Here is a 15,674-nt window from a genome sequence, read left to right as displayed (position 1 = left end):
GATGTTTGATTAAAATTTCATTTTTTAATATAATCTTAACTCTTTAAGACTCCAAACAACAGGATGAGGTAATGTAGAGCTGGGGTCGACATGCTCTGCAAAGGGCCATATAGTCTTGGCTGCTGGAGTGCAAAAGCAGCCATAGGCCATATGGAAATGACTGTGCATGGCTGTGTTCCAATAAAACTTTATTTATGAACCCTGAAATTTGAATTTTAGATAATTTTCACATGTCACTACATAGTCTTCTTTTTTTGATTTTTAAAGAATCATTAAAAAATATAAAAAGCCTTCTAAGCTTGTGGGCCTTACAAAGGCAGATGGCGAGCTAGATTTGGCTAGCACGGCATAGTTGGAAGACCATGCTATAGATGTCAGCTTAACAAACTGGAAATGACCAACAAGGTAATTTGGCCTTCCAGGGTTGATTTGTTTTTTTAAGCATCCAGGGGAATAAAACTTCTGTCATATCTGTGTATGTTAAAAAAACAAAACAAAACAAACTGAAACACCCAGGCCAACTACGGTGTAAGTTGATTAAAAAAGAATCATTAAGATTAAGATGTGACAAAAGTACAAAAGGAGAAGTCCCTCTCCTTGTGGCCCAAACCTGGCCTGCTCGGTTTGGTAACAGAGGTGACAGCCAGGTCCCTGCCCTCAGGAATCCTCAGACACCCTGCTCCATTCTTCTTCCTCCCCGGACGGCCAGACATACATCAGGGCTGCTTCACGGACCAAGTAAGGGACAAAGATAAGCTGACCATTTCCCCAAACATAAGAATTATACACTTTACATTTTGAGAATCAGCCTACCTCAGGGGAATTTTTGCTCTTAACTGATAAACCACGTGAGAAGGAAATGGTTATGTGTATGAAGTGAACTGACATGCGTCAATGTTGCTCTAAAATATACGTGGTTCCTGATACCTGTGGCCAGGATCCCAGCAAGGAGCCTCGGGTATACCTTCCTTCCTGCCTCAACTTCCCCAGTCTCTCTGGCCCTGCCTGGATCCCCATCTACCAGGAGAGAAGTTACAGGGTTGATCTGTGAGTTTGATATCTCTTATGTTTTTTTTTTTTTAATTATTATTATTTTTTCTCTAGTTGTCCTTTTGATTTTCTGAGAGTGGACACTGATTTGACTCTCAGCTTCCTTTCCATTTTTTTAGGGAATCAAACCAGATTATTTTTGTTCATGAGGTGGGGAAATTCATTGAAAGTAGTGTAAAAAGAAAAAACAGGTAAGAGAGAAGATACCCCCTGCTTCCGCTAGGGTCCTGGCTGGCTGTTCCCGAATTTTCTATGGAAAGTACTTAGATACTCAGACAAGGGGTAAGTGGTGTGTGTGCTGCATTTTTCTTTTAGAACCAAGAGGGAGGAAGCCCAGGGATCAGCTGGTCCAAACACATCCCTTTATAGATGGAGAACCAACGCTCGCAGAGGTGGAAGGCAGGAAGTAGGGGAGGGTGCGTGAATGGGAGAGATAGTTTTGGGGAGGGTGGGCAGGCCTGAGCCTGGGAAGGGTGGGAGGAGGGTGTTTGATGGATGGGAGGGGACAGGGAGGGGGCCTAGCAAGCCCGCTCAGCTCGGGACTGGGCTTCCTCTTGGGGATGTTTGCTGGTGGGTGGGAGGAGCAAGGAGATAGTGGCTCGGAAAGAGGCAGTCAAGGCAGGGAGAGGAGAACACTTGAAGGGTGGCCTGAAGGAATCTATGGGTGGTGGGAGACTGGAGACAGGAGAGGGCCACCCTGACCCATGAGGCCTGAGGTGGGGACCAAGGGCCGGGTGGGGGAGAAGGGGAGGACTGAGGGCAGGTGTTGGCTTGGACAGACTACGTGGTCAGCCTAGCTGCAAAAGCTGACCAGTGACAGCCCTGTTCACAGTTGAGGTTCTGGTGTCAGAGGTCCCTGACCAGAAAGGTGCTGGCCCCTGGGAGGACAAGCCAGGTGGGTGAGCTCTGGTCCCAGGACTTCCAGGGTCCCTCCGCCGACTCACTGGAAGGAAGTAGAATCAAGGTGGCGCTGGCTACTGTTTAATGATGGCTGATGGGAGAAAGTAGAAAACCTAATGACCCAAATGAAAACCCTCCCACTGGATGTCTGGAAGCATCCTCTCAGCGGCCCTGAATTTATTCTGCCTTCTTTGGCCAGGTTCCCTACATGATACCAAGTGCTGCTCCAGCCACATTTATTTCAGCCCCTTTGCCGATTTCTGACAATGAGTCTCTTGGCCATTAAGCTGGACTGAAGCAGGAATACTTTAATGTGCTTATTTATATCTCATTAGTTACATAAGTTCCCTTGTAAGTAAGCTCTGTGATCCCTAAACGTGTCAGTGTGAAAGTTTAAATGGACTCTTCAGTTTCTTGGCCCGTCTTCCTGGAAGGTCAGCCTTGAAGCAAACTGCATCTTTGTCACCACAGATCTTGTGGCCCTTCCAGCACTTTCCACCCCATTTTTGGGCATGAGGACCTTAGAATCGTAGAGTTACAGTGGCCCAATCTGTTTGAGAGGGGAGGTGCGGGCAGCAAAGGGAAGGACTTCCCACATGACGGGGAGCATGGGTGCACGTGTAGAGAGTCACCTGAGCCTGGTCCTTCAGAGAGCTGGAAGCTGTAGCCATGAGGCTGAGACACAGACAGGAGAGGGACAGATAAGTGCTGGTCACAAGAGGCTTTTACACGGGGAGATCATTTTGGCTGCATGGTGGAGGGTGTGTGGAGGAAGGAGGGGTAGACAGTCCCTTTGAGTGTGACCAGCTTCCACACCCCCACCAGAGCCAACTAAGACCAGCATCATAATTTCAGAGCCCAGTTCCCAGTGGAAAAGAGAAGGACCCTATTCAAACTGGAAGTACAAAATCAAAAGGAATATTATTCAGTCATGTAAAAGAATGAAACTCTCATATATGCTGCAAAATGGATGAACCTCAAAAGCATTACACTAAGTAAAAGAAGCCAGGCACAGAAGGTCGCATATTGTACAATTCCATTCATATGAAATGTCCAGAATGTCTACGGTAAATCCATAGATATAGAAAGCAGATTAGTGGTTGCCAGAGCTGAGGGGAGGGGGAATGGAGAGTGACTCCTTAATGGGTATTGAGTTTTCTTCGGGGATGCTGATGGTTTTGGAATGAGACTGGAGGTAGTAGTTAACACAAGGTCATGAATGCACTAAATACCACTGAATGGTACACTTTAAAATGGTTAATTTGATGTTGTGTGAATGTTAACTCAATAAAAAAAATATTCACAGGTGCTGGAGATTAGGACATGGGCATCATTTGGCAATGAGGGAGCATTAGTCTGCATACCACACTCTGAGAGAATGATGTCGAACCCCTGACCCAGTGGAGACAGAGCCAAATTATTCCTAAAGGCTTAGTTTCTTGACAGGACTCAGAAGTTCTTTTATACTTTTTAGATAAACTACCCTTCTGCTATTGTGCGTTTGTGTTTATGCAGATGTGTTGATTTATAGAAATAGCTACTATGAATATATAGCAGCTTGGATATTCTGGATGGATGTCATGAATCCTATGCCAGAATTATGTGTCATTAGCTACTCTCCCCACACTTCATCTAGTTTGGAAAGAGAGAAGCTGGTATTACAGAAGACCAAAGGGCCACAGCTAAATTATTTAGTCTCACTCTCTCATTTGATCTTCTCAGGACCTGACGATCACAGGAAACTTCTCTAAGCACCAAGGTGAGCTTCCAGCCCAACTGAAATCATTTGAGTGAAGGGAGGCCACTGTATGTCACAGCAGATTACTCCAAGGCTGAACAACTCAAAGCCTAGAATATTTTTATTTTCCTGTAGTAGAAATGTGCCTCCCTCTGGTTTATGCTGAGAGGTCCTGGGAATTCTCTAGGGCACACTGGTTATCCTTCTGCAGGGAGGTGAAGACAGATATCCTGTCCCTTCTTCTTGAAGCTAAATGTCCCCTATTACCTTGCAAGCTTCCTCTAGGCATAGTGAATTTGTTACATCCCTGTTAAAGCCTGGGGTCCAGATCTCCTTCCCTTGGCTGCCTGCTGCCACCCTCCTCCCCTCCCCAGACTCCTCCTTGGGGTGCTGCCCCTCCTTTAGGCCATCGCACACAGAAGCCCTTCTTCTGACTTTTTAATCCACAGGGGGTCTTGTCCTAGGAAAATAAAGCCCTGCCCAGGAGGCACACTGAGTTTTCCGGCCCTCTCTGAAAGGGAATGGGTCTGTTACAGGCTCAATTGTGCACTCACCCCACTGATTTATGTATTGAAGTCCTAACCCCAGGACCTCAGAATGTGTTGTATTTGGAGATGAGGCCTTTAAAGAGATGATTCAGGTAAACGAGGCCCTATGGGTGGGCCTTAATCCCCTAGGACTGGTGCCCTTGAAAGAAGGGGTGAGGGCGCAGATATGCAGGCGCAGGGAGGACAGACCAGGAGAAGGGCGAAGACGGCCCATTGCAAGCCGGGGAGGGGGGCCTCCGAGGAGACCAACACTGCGACCCCTTCATCCTGGATTTCTGGCCCCAGAACTGTGAGAAAATGCATTGTATTGTTGAAGCTGCCCGGTCTGTGGCAGCCCTGGTCATCGGAAACCCCAAGTCGGCCTCACCCTTTTTCCAGAGGAGACAGTCCCCACGTGACTCCCACCCCCGACCCGCCAAGAGGAGAGAAGGTGCTTCTGATAGAAGCATGAAAACAACAAAAACAAAAAGCAAAAATCATGATTTGTGTTCCCAGCAGGCCGCCTGCTGGACAGCTCACGGCGAAGCTTTGGCAACGTCCTTTGCTTCTCCAGGAAGCTGAATCTTGATTTTAGAGTCTTGTTTATGGATTCTCTCAACCGCTCTGGGCTGCGGGTTATTGCGCCTGAGCGCCCGAAGGGGCAGCTCTCTCTCACCTCCTAGCTCTTAGCGGAAAGTAGGTTCAGGAAGGCTACGTGCAGGGACATGCCCGCGGACGAGATTCGGTCAGCCTCTAGGCTTGCTTCTAGATGCTCGGGGTCCAAGTGCGTGAGGTCGTGGTTCCCGACGCCTCTCCCCATCCTTACTGGACAGTGTGGCCTGAGGGTCCGGGTGGGGCTGACCTCCAGAATGCGGCTGGAAGCGGATAGCTGAGGTGGCTTTTCAAGCACTGGCAGCTTGACATTCCCACCACTGCAGAGTGGCCACATAGGAGCTCACATGCCGATGTGGGGGCCATTTCTGTGGGGGGCAGGATTTGGAAGCTCATTATCAGCTGGACGCCTGAGCTGCATTAAAAGCAGAACAAAGCTCATCTCTTTCTATGGGTTCAGCCTAGATGGCATCTCAAGCCAGGAATTGATTATAGACGTTGAAAAAGGCCAGTGCAGAAAGCAAACACGGCCTTCTGATTGGCTGAGCTAGATCCCTGGGCGCAAACAAGACAGAAGGATAGATGGTAGGGGTCTAGAAGCAAGGGTCCCAGGGTGGACCCTTATCACTAACAGCAGCTTCCTTCCATGTTCACTGTTTGAGGGCAAAACTAGTTGTCTTGGTTACGTTTTCTTACAGGAGCAAAGGGCAGATGTGTTGATGTCTGTTTGTGTCAAATGTAGGAAATAATGAAGGAAAGCGAGAGGGATTCAAACAGCTGAGGGTGGGGGTTTTTGACTTAGCTGAGGTGGGGTGGTTGAGAAGGAGGATTGGAGGGTCGGGAATGTGCACATACTGAGCGTCTCTATCACTGTCCCCTCTCTGAGCCCATTTTGGGCAGCACTGAGTACTAATGAGTTGGATTCTGAGATTCTGGAGTGTCTGGGCAGAGATCCATGCATGTTGAGGCTACCTGAGCGGATGTTGCTCACCTGATGAACTTTGTGGCTGCTAAAGCTGTGATTCCTGGGGAGCATTCAGTGGTGTAAGGCCTAAAAGTAAGGCACAATTTGATGTGCTGTGTGCTATCTTGACATCTGGTGAAAGTGGGAGGCCAGGGGTTGTGAACGCGGTAAGAGTGTAATGCAACATTTTGTGAGTGTGGTACCGATGGCTTCTTTTTCCACTTCAGGAGAGAAATTCCATAAAGTTACCAGAATCTCAAAGGGGTCCTTGATATAGGAGGGCTTGTGCATGATAGGCAATCTCAATCAACACCCTGTAAATAAAAAAGGCCAACAGTCAACCGGTAGATGTTTAGAAAAGGTGACCCAGAAGCTGAGCAGACAGGAAGCACTGTTTAATGAGAAGGATATGTAGACAGAAACTGGGCTGTTCAGTTTGGGGGTGAGAGCTCAGGGACACAGGGGCAGGACAGAGATGTGGCCATGATATTCCTGTAGGGCACTGTAGCCGGTGCTGATGGGGCTCTGCCCGCATCCCCTACATGCCAGGCTCTCTGCATACTGATGGCTTCTTACGGCAAGTCCCTGCAGCTCTGCCTGAGGGCTTGTCTGGCTACAGAAGCTTGCTGGTGCAGGGGCCAGGTTGAAATGTTGGGGAATTTACATCCCTGGGGGCAGCACTCAGCCAAAGGTGCACAAAGATTGGTGGGTAGAACCCTAGCTTTCTTACCCTTTGTGTGGGATAATTCTACGTTAGCACTGAACAGGAGAAATTTAATGTGAGCCATAAATGTGAGCCGTGTATGTATTTTTAAGATAAAAAGGAACAGGCGAAATCAATTTCAATACTGCATTTTAACCCTAAATATCCAGAATATTGTCATCTCAATACACAATCAATATAAAAATAATTAATGAGATATTTTACTTTTTTTTTTGAACATGAAGTATTCAAAATCCAGTGTGTATTTTATAGTTATTGGCATTTCCGTTTAGGCTGGCCACATTTCAAGCACCCGATAGCCCCAGGGGCTAGTGCTGCCGTATCAACAGCACAGTTTTGTATCATCTCTCAGAGGATCCCCGGAAGGATTAAGCTACAATTGTCCACAGTGGTAACCTGCTCATTACATGTCTCCCATATTAGCTTTCCTTTCCCTATCTCAGTTCCCTACTCCCCAGCTAGAGGCTCCTAAAAGCATCTCCAAAATGAGGATCTGCTTTTGGGGATCCTTTCCTAAGACAGCAGAAATGAGACCAAGAGGGTAGCACCAGGACTCATGAGTGAGAATATCAGCCGAGTCCTTGGAGTAGCACCAGAGCTATTCATTGTTTCATTCGTTCATTCAAAAATATGTGTCAGGCTCTTGCTACATGCACTGCATGGCACAATGCTAACCACTGCCCAAAAGGGGAACAGGTATGAAGTTCTTCTCACAAGGGGTCCAGGAAGATGCAGACTAGCTTTGGTGCAGCCTCCCAAAGACTTTATGAATCAGGCTAGGATCTTGATCATATGCTGTCTCACATCCTTTCCAGCTTACAGACACTGCCTTCCATGATTCATCTGTGCCTCTGTGAAGCTTCTCCTGTTGTTAATTGCCTGTCTGCCATGGCACGCTGCTCCCTAAAGCTGCAAATCAAGGTTTTTGTGACATTTCTTCTCCAGCAGTGACTTGTGATTAGGTTGTTGTTCCTAAAAAAGGTTCATCCCTCATCATGTTTGCAATTTCCCTTTGATTTTCTTGTTTGGCAAATTGCGGTTCTCCAGATAAAGACTGGTTTGAAGCCTACTCACTTTCCCCTTCATTACTCAGCTGGAAAATACACCTAATGCTTCTGCTGCTGGAAGGGACCTCTGAGACCTTTCTGGTTCAATGCTTTCATTTCATTTTGGAGATGTGGAAACTGAGGCCTGAAAAGGGGAAATTGTTTGCCCAAAGTCACATGGTAAAACAATGGCACAGCTGAGATGGAAAGGAAGTGCCTGCTGTCTCTGTAATATCTTCCCCAATTCTTGGCCTTGACTGGCCCAGCCACAATAACATGGGGCTGGCCGAGCCCAGGCCAAAGCCATATTTCTGCAGGTATCACTGGCTGGAAGGTAGAATGGTCCCAGGGTGGAAATGATTCTTCTCATGATAGGGGAGAATGTTTTTAGTTCTAAGTTACCATTAGGCATTTGGGGGTGACCACGCAGTAGTTAGGGCTTGCATCAGGATCCTAGCTCCTCCTCTGAGGGATGTGGGACTCTACTTGGGCCTCCTGGCCTCTCTGAGCATCAGTTTCTACTTCTGCAAGGTGGGGATGATGACCACAATAACCATTACAGTGGTTTGCTTTGGTGATAAAGGACAAATAAATCCTTGTCCAGCCTGCAAGGTTAGGCCCCTGCTGAACTCAGTGACTCCCCCTCACTTCAAGATGCTCCTTGGTCTCAGTACTCAAGCCTCTTGGACTTTTTCTCAAACTTTCAAACATGCTTGGGTTTTTCTACCACTGGGCCTTTGTCTATACTGTTTCCTCTGCTGACAGTGCTGCTCATCTACTTAATGAGCTCTTTTAACTGTTCATCACCTCAATGCCTGGTCATCCTTCAGATCTTAACTCAAGAGTGACCTCCTCAGAGAAGTCTTCCTAGGCCCCCAGACGAGTCCAGGATTCCTGCTGTATCACCATGCATCTCTCTTTCAGTTTCATTATGTTCTGATTTTTTCTGCCTCATGCACTTGACTATAAGCTCATAGTCAGCACTTAACCTAGGACCTAGCAGATAGAAGCTGCACAATGAATATGTCACTGATATTTGAATTTTCAAAGTATTTTTGAAATAATTGTTCAGCTAATCCTCATAGTCACATCCTAAGGGAGGTTTATTGTTGCATCTTATTATCTGGCAGAGACAGTATTGCTTACCAAAGATGCCATTTGTTTTCCTATATTTCTTTGCTCCCTTGGTGTTGGAAGAGCCAGGTGACCAGTTCTAGCCAATAAAATATGAGTGGGAGTCCCACGTGTCTGTCTTGTGGTTGTTAAAAGCCCACTCTAATTGAGTTCCCCGATTGCTGTGTGAATATGGAGGCCTGTGTTCCAGATGGCTCAGCAAAAGGATGTTATAGAGACTCTCAGTCTGTGTGACTGTGTAGAGCAGAGCCCCTCTCAGGCTCACTTTGGGTATTTATTATGAGCAAGAAATACATTTTTTTGTGTGTGGTGTAAAGGCATTGATTTTGAGCTTGTTTGTTATGTAGCCTGGCTTAGTTTATCCTGACTAATACACTCCCAATTTGCAGATAAGATAACTCAGCCCCAGAGAAGGGAAGTGCTGTGGTCCAAGTCAATGGAGCTATGGCCAGAACTAGAATTCTGTTCCTGCTGGTCTCATGGGGTTGTGAGAACATAGGCAAAGTCCATTAGAAACTATAAACTGCTGTAAAATAATGAGATCTCTAACATGTTTTTCCAAAGGTCTGGTCTAGGAGTTCTGTGCCCTCCACTGGGGGGTGGAAGTAAGGATGCAGAAATGCCACCTTGAACCTGCTGGTTTGGAGGACTTTGTACTACCTTCTCAGTCTAGTTTCTTGACTCATAGGACTAGTGGGTGGCAACTGGTGGCTATGGCCATTTAGAGTGAGCATTGGCTTGTTTATCCCCTCATGGGGCTCTTTTGTCCTAAATGCCACAGAATCTAAGTTGTTCGGGTCAGTTAGTCCAACTCTTTACTGGCCATTATGTCCTCTGGACCACATGCTAGGCCAGTGGTCACTTAGTCTATGTGGGAACGCATTCTGAATTTCCAAAGCAGACTGGAGGTGAGTCATACTGCCTAACTCACATTTCCTAATCTCTGAAGTAGAGCTCACATTTATAGCCCTTTACTTCTCTTTCCCCATCCCAGCCTCACTCCCAGCTCTCAGAACAGTGATGTCAATCCACCCAAAAGCTTCTCAAAAGAAGTAAGTGCATTCTAGGCAGAGGAAATAACTCGAGCAAAGACATGGAGATATCAGAGAACTTGGTGTGGTAGGGACAACAATGAGGAATGAGGATTTTTAATTTTCTCCCTGATTCTACAGGAAAGAATTCTGGCCTAATTGGTTATCTCTGTCTCATCTTTATTGTACAGAATCCAGGTAAAGTATAAAATGGAGAAAGCACTAAATTTTTTAGGAGGTTAAGTTGATCTACCCCATGAAGAATGAAAATGAATATGGGAATATATGGGGGTGAGAACTAGAAAAGCCTCATGGTATGGAGGTTGAGAGTGGATAAAGGAGAGAAAGCATTTGGGGTAAATACTGTGTTTGGGATATTGAAAGTAGTGGTGATAGGGGAGGTTTTAAAAATGTTTGTTGTGTACTAAGAATGTCACTGTTTACAGTTCTTTGAGAGACTGAGTAAATATTTGAAGTAGTTCAAATTACTTTTGGTTGCTGGACTGTTTATTTCAATTTAACACTGTGTTGAGACTGGACCACCTGGTCCACATCTATACTTGTGTTACACGGTGTTTGGGATAGCACTTGTGAGCAGTCAGTGTCAGGATCACTGGGAGTAATCAGAGTAGAGAATCTCAATATGTGAGGGTGTAAAGGGCAAGAGAGTTTTGAGAGCATTGATAAAGCTATTCATGTTCTCTAGGTCACCAGGTCCTGGTGCTGTGCTCTTCACCCAGTGAGTGTGTGGGAGAGTAATAGTAATAATATTTGCTCACATTTACCATACACTTACCATGTGCCTGGAAGATTTCTAAGAGCTTTAGCTATATGATCTCAGTCATCCTTACAACTACTCAGTGAAATAGGTATTATTATCATCGTCATTTCATAGATGAAGGAATTGAGGTGTGGGTAAGTTATTTGCCCAAGGTTACTCCACTTTGAAGTGGTGGAGCTTGTATTTGAGCTCAGGTCATCTGACTCTTAATAACTATTATAAAGATCAAAACACTACTTTTTTGTTGTTGTTGAAGTATAATTGATATACAATCTTATATTGGTTTTAAGTATACAACACATGGTTCAACATTTACCCATATTATGAGATCCTCACCCCCACTAGTGCAGTTACTATCGGTCAACACAAGATGTTACAGAGTCATTGGCGGTATTCGCTATGCTGTCTACTTGGAAGTGTGTACTTTTTTTTTTTTTTTTTTTGTGAGGGCATCTCTCATATTTATTGATCAAATGGTTGTTAACGACAATAAAATTCTGTATAGGGGAGTCAATGCTCAACGCACAATCATTAATCCACCCCAAGCCTAATTTTTGTCAGTCTCCAATCTTCTGAGGCATAACGAACAAGTTCTTACATGGAGAACAAATTCTTACATAATGAATAAGTTACATGGTGAACAGTACAAGGGCAGCCATCACAGAAACCTTTGGTTTTGCTCATGCATTATGAACTATAAACAGTCAGTTCAAATATGAATACTCATTTGATTTTTATACTTGATTTATATGTGGATACCACATTTCTCTCTTTATTATTATTATTTTTAATAAAATGCTGAAGTGGTAGGTAGATACAAGATAAAGGTAGAAAACATAGTTTAGTGTTGTAAGAGGGCAAATGTAGATGATTAGGTGTGTGCCTGTAGACTATGTGTTAATCCAAGCTAGACAAGGGCAATAAAACATCCACGTATGCAGAAGATTTCTCTCAGAACGGGGGGGTGAGGTTCTAAGCCTCACCTCTGTTGATCCCCAATTTCTCACCTGATGGCCCCCCTGTGACTGTGCCTGTCTTAGGTTGTTCCTCCCTTGAGGAATCTTACCCATCTCTGGCTAAACAGTTATCACGAAGCACTTCATTTTAAAGGGAGGAATGACTTTGGAAGTCTCTGCGAGTTTTTTCTTGTCTTTTTTTCCTTTTTCTTCCTCTTCCCTCCCCTTTCCTGTGTCTTTTGTGAGGGACTTACAATAGCATTATGTGCATTTATTGGATTTATAATATGGTTTACAGAGGCAACAGTCTTAGTTAGAGAAAATTGGTTTCCTTTTCAAAATGTCATGTTTCTCATTTTCTCTCAGCTTCTAGGGCCTTTTTCAAGCTCCCCTCAGCTCCTAAGTCATTCTGAAGCATGCTTCACAATTAGAATGCTAGAAGCCCTCAACCAGCCAATTTGCGTTTTGTGATTTGTTCAAAAGGACACTTAAAATAAACCCAGGAGTTGATTGTGAAGCAGAGGAGTGATCGTGAGGCTAGAAGGTAGAGGAAACGAAGAAAAGCAAGTGTAAGGCAGTTGGGCTCCCCCAGGGATGAAGGCCTCTAATCATCCATCCATAAACCAGGCAATGTTTATATATCCCTCCTAAGGTACAGACATCCTCACTCCTCCCTTTATACATCCATCCAGTTATCCAGTGAAATCCCTGTACATCATCCATCCATCCATCCATCCATCTTAGGTTTTGGTTCATTCACTAGCACCTTTACGCAGTGATGTCCATACTATTTCTCAGGAATCAGTCTGGAATGGCCGATTTCTTACTGCTTACTGAACATCTTCCATATGTCTAGAATTGTCTTAGAGAGTTTATAAACACACAGCAGTGTCAGTGTTCCCAACACTCCCAACAACCCTAAAGAAGTGAGGCTCAGAGAAGTTACATATTTTCCCCCACGATCACACAGCTAATGAGAAGCAAAACAGGAATAGAGAAGGTGGCAGGGGTGGGTTGGGGATTGGCACAAGGTTTGCTTCTGACGTGGGGTAGGTTCTCAGGGAACTCACATAGAGGAGATGGGGACATAAGAAGTTCATTCAAGTAGAGTAAGCACTAGTGTCCAGAGATATATCAGTCAGTTATTGGTGCATAACAAAAGACACCAAATTCTCATTCTTACCACTTAGGAAATTTCAAGGATCTAGAGGTTTCCTTCCAGGAGCCAGGAACAAGGCCAGATCTCTCTTTGGGCAAAGCTAAATTTTTTGCTAAATGAAATTAAAGTTTAAGCAGTGTTGATTTAGGAAGATGGGTGGAAGAGGTAGAATCTTGTTGCTTTCCTTTTCTCCTTCATAAGCTCAGAAGAGAAAGGTACTTTCATAGCCTCTCCATCCATGGTTGTTACATTTTTCCCTCCTGCTCCCTTTTTTCCACCTCCAAAGCAGAATTTTTCCTCAGCATGGACCCCCTACCCATTAGTCTAATGAGGTCTATGACCTCTGCTCACTATAAAATTTTTGAATGCATAACAAACATACGGGATTCCAAAGGAAAACAATTATATTGAAACATGTTTATCCATACGTTAAAATAATTTGGTGATATTATGATAAATATACTTCTTTAATAACACTTTTAACTATCAATCTAGTGGAGGGTTTAATAAATATTGTGATTTCAAAATAGTCCTGAATATAAATATTTCAAAATATCTGAAATATGTAGTAACTTTTAGGTGATAGGAAAACATTGATGAATTTTATTAATGAAAGCCCAGGTCCTGAGGACACTCCTGAGATTTGTTGCCTATATTCATGGTGGAAGAACATGCTACATTTCAGTCAGAAGTGAGTGGAAAAAAGATGTCATTTTTTTCCTGCCTAGGTTCACAGATCACTGAGTTCTATCCATAGACCCATAGAACCGAAGTGAAGAAGTCCTGCTTCCAAATCCTGCATGAGATGTACTTAATTTTTAATTGGATACTGATTGAAAATTCAGTTTGTTTTGAGAAATGTTTTAGAAGGTTGCAAGAGTCATTGAGATAATTGGAGGCACCTGGAGTTGCACAGAACTTGAACTGGGGCTCGGGGCATGGGTGACTGATGGATTCATGGATAAGCAGGAATAAGGCTATTGATGGCCTATGATCCCTCCATCTGAAAAGTTACATTGTGTGACATGGCACAAAGGTGGGCTTGACATTTCCCATTATCAGCCCCAAAGCACAGGCCTAATACTAGGGTGAGGATAGAAGAAAAATAAATGAAAATTAAGAAAAGCTGAAAGAAAAGAACTGTGTGCAGCCTATGGGAAATTTATTTGTCGCCACGCAGAGTCAGTGAGTCCATCTGGATAAAGCCAAAATTTCCACACTCTTCAGGACAGAAAAAAGTAAACAAGACCCAAAAGCAAGATTAATGTTTATACATTTCCAGCATGACCCACAAAGATTTTGATTATGGTCATCTTTTTTTGCATACTTTTCACTGGCCTGTCAAACATTGACAGAAGGGGTTCCCCTAAGTTCTCTTTTAAGGGATATGAAGGCAGCCATGGACTGTTGGATGTAGGCCAGAGCTGTTGGAGAAGAGCATTTCCCCAGGAACTCGGGGGCCAGACCCTGTCCATATTTCTCTGTAACTGGCACCAGCCCCATCTTGCAGGTGACAGACAGGCTCTAGAACAAAAAGACAGGATGAAAACCTCGTGGTGGGGCTGGGGAAGGCTCTTGGCTAGATCGTTTTTATTGTGAGAGGTTTGGCAATGCAAAGGTGAGAGGGTGTGGTTGGCCTCACTGCGCTTAGGTTGACCTGCTATTTCAAAGCTCTCTTGACAACTGCAAACTGACATCTGTGTCACTGGGTCCCCTTGGAAACCCAGGGAAGGGGAGCTGGAAGCCCTCTGAGGCATCAAGCCAATAGGCAAAGCCCTGGTGTGGGGCTGAGACTGCAGCATAAGCCCCAGGAAGAGATTATTAACATTGGAGGGGGAACCGAAGGTGCCTGTTCCCCTTCAGAGGCTGCGTTGCTCCTTAGATGCAGTGTGTGCAGGATGGAAGTCAGGATCTCCCTCTGTGACTTGGTCCTGCCCCAGGGAGCAGTGATCTGAGATGTGATCTTCCTCCTCAATCCCCACAGATACTCCATCAGCAAATCCTATTAATTTCATCTCTTAATTATCTTTGAGATCTGCCCACTTCTCTCCATTTCCACTTCTCCCTTCCCAGCCACCACCATCCTTCTCCCAGAGTCTAGGAAGCAGACAACAGCAGTGGGCTCCTCATGGATCTCTGTGTGTCACTTGGCCGCAGTTCATGTATTTTCTTGTGAACTTTTATAAGCAAAGGAGAGAAAATGCATTTGTTGAGTAGTCACTCTAGTTTACTTCTTTGACTAATCATTTCATTTAATAAATACATACTGAGAACCTACTTTGTCCTGCAAACTCCGTTTCAGGTCTAGCAAGCTGGCATATGGGATTCCCTTATCTCTGGTGGCACTGAGTGTTCATCTGGAACCATCTCAAAGTAAGTGCCTCTGTTCTTGGTAAATGATAATTATGAAAGTTTAGCCATTTTACTTTTTCACTGTAGTAATGAAATATTTCAAAAAGAACAAGGAATTTGGACAGGAAACCAAGTACTTACCATCCCAAACTAACATATGGGAATATTTAATCATATCTGCTTCAAATATTTCTTGAAAAGGTGAGTAAAATGCTGCATTTAGTGCTCTATGTACCCCTTCGTACCCCTCAATCCTGTTCTCCTTTTCCCCAGGTAGCCAAGGCCCTTAGCTGATATATTCTTCCTGCTCAGCTTTAACAGCTAAATTACATATGGATCCATTTATAATCTCTCTCTTTGCCATTGTGAATTTAAAAATTAATGTAAGTGACATCATGCTGTGAATATCCTGCAACTTTAAAAAATGTAAACAATATGTTCTATAAATGTATCCATGCTCATAATACGGATCAAGTGCATTCATTTTAACAGCTGTATGGTATCCCAGCCTATGAATCCACCACAGTTTGCCTCTCTGTTGCTCTGTTGAGAGATATTTAGGGTGTTGATACTTTTTTTTTCTTGATGACAAATGATGCTGCAGTAAACATCTTTATACCTCTGTTCTTGAGCACATATATGGGATGTTTGTGTATTTCCAGTCTTTACCATATACTCACAAATGGCTTCTAAAGAGGCC

The sequence above is a fragment of the Manis pentadactyla genome, chromosome 5 (genome assembly GCF_030020395.1).
Source record: "Manis pentadactyla isolate mManPen7 chromosome 5, mManPen7.hap1, whole genome shotgun sequence".
Lineage (NCBI taxonomy): Eukaryota > Metazoa > Chordata > Mammalia > Pholidota > Manidae > Manis > Manis pentadactyla.
Note: the sequence above shows the minus strand (reverse complement) of the source record.